This window comes from Poecilia reticulata, linkage group LG5 (genome assembly GCF_000633615.1).
Source record: "Poecilia reticulata strain Guanapo linkage group LG5, Guppy_female_1.0+MT, whole genome shotgun sequence".
Taxonomy (NCBI): domain Eukaryota; kingdom Metazoa; phylum Chordata; class Actinopteri; order Cyprinodontiformes; family Poeciliidae; genus Poecilia; species Poecilia reticulata.
In genome coordinates, this window is record NC_024335.1 from 24,146,851 (window position 1) to 24,148,308 (window position 1,458).

The following is a 1,458-nucleotide window of genomic DNA, read 5'->3' on the forward strand; positions in this document are numbered from 1 at the left end:
GTGGGATTTATTCACTAAGTTGCATCCTTGACTGATGCCATGATTTAAATCTTTAAAGGAATAATGTATTAGCCATGGGAAAGATAGATATAGATAAACAGACAGACGTCAATGACTTGATGAAATGTGCAACAACAGAACTACTAAAACTGGATGTTTTTTTTTCCCCAAGAAGGGAGAATCGGAACAGAAAATGGTGATTGTTGCTGCCAAGACACAGTCAGCCACACTGCGAGATCTACAGGAATTTCTGCCAAGTACATTTTGTATATGTGGGAAGAGACTCCGTTTTCTCTATTTGTCTAGACTGAGACTGTGAAGCAGAATCCTTTTCTTTCAAAGGAATCACCTGGGTTTGACTCAAACCTCCTGGTTCGAAAGGAACCAAACTTGAACTTTGAGCAGCAAGTCCAAGAGATTTCTCTGGTAAAGAAAAAAAAACATGCACAGCAATATAATTTTTCCCAGGACCACAAACAATCCAAGGACGTCCTTGTTTTAAATCGTCAGCAACATAATGAACACATTTCTCCAAGTCGAGACAAAAATAAATGATTCTGACTTGTGGTAATTCACGTATGCTCAAGTGTATTCTGAATTCACTCAGTTTGCTTCTGGAGCCATTAAATGTTTGTTGTTCAAGGTTACATGTTGTTGTTTATTAGCATGAAAAGGTCAAACACAAGCGTCAGACGAAATCAAAAGCTTTCTGGAACATTTGCACGTAAAAAAAACGGCTGCAGTTTTCTATCAGACTTTGTGAAAACAAGACTTTTAAATGCAGCCCAATTACTTGTTTTTGTCTGATTTATAATTTTTTTTATTTTGACTGCTGATGAGGGAGTTTGAGGCTCCTGCTCTCATCAGAGAGCCTTCTATCTTTATCCTTCTCCCTCACATTATCTCACACATTCAGATGGACATTTAAGTCTCTCCAAAGAGGAAAATCAACGTGAGCAGCACTGGCAGGGACGTCTTATTTATTGTGCTACAAGGTCACAAATTCAACAGCCAGTGACCTTGACACATCTCCTGACAGAGTGCTCAGCAGAGTGAAAAATGCTCCTTAGCTTCGTAAGCACGGCTCGGGACCTGTGAATCTGTTCAGCTAGCGGCTTCACAGGAAATCCCTACGTGTTGCAGCAAATGTGAAACGGGTCTTAAAGTCTCCCCCCCCCAAAGTGGAGGGGCGCCGATCATAAAACCAAGCCCCTTATATCCAGTCATGTCTTCCTCTGAGGGAGATCAAGCAAGTGTGCGTAATGCGTTTTAGGGCAAAGATGGAAGGAGGCGCAGTTGGGAAATCTCACTGAATTACAAAACGCGCGTTCACCCTTGAGGAATTTCAGGTCGTCCTTGTGAAACGCTACCCATGCACACCACCAACCCCTCCACCCACACCTCCTCCTCCTGCCTCCCTGTCTCCTCCTCCCCTCCCAACAAACCCCACTTCTCTCC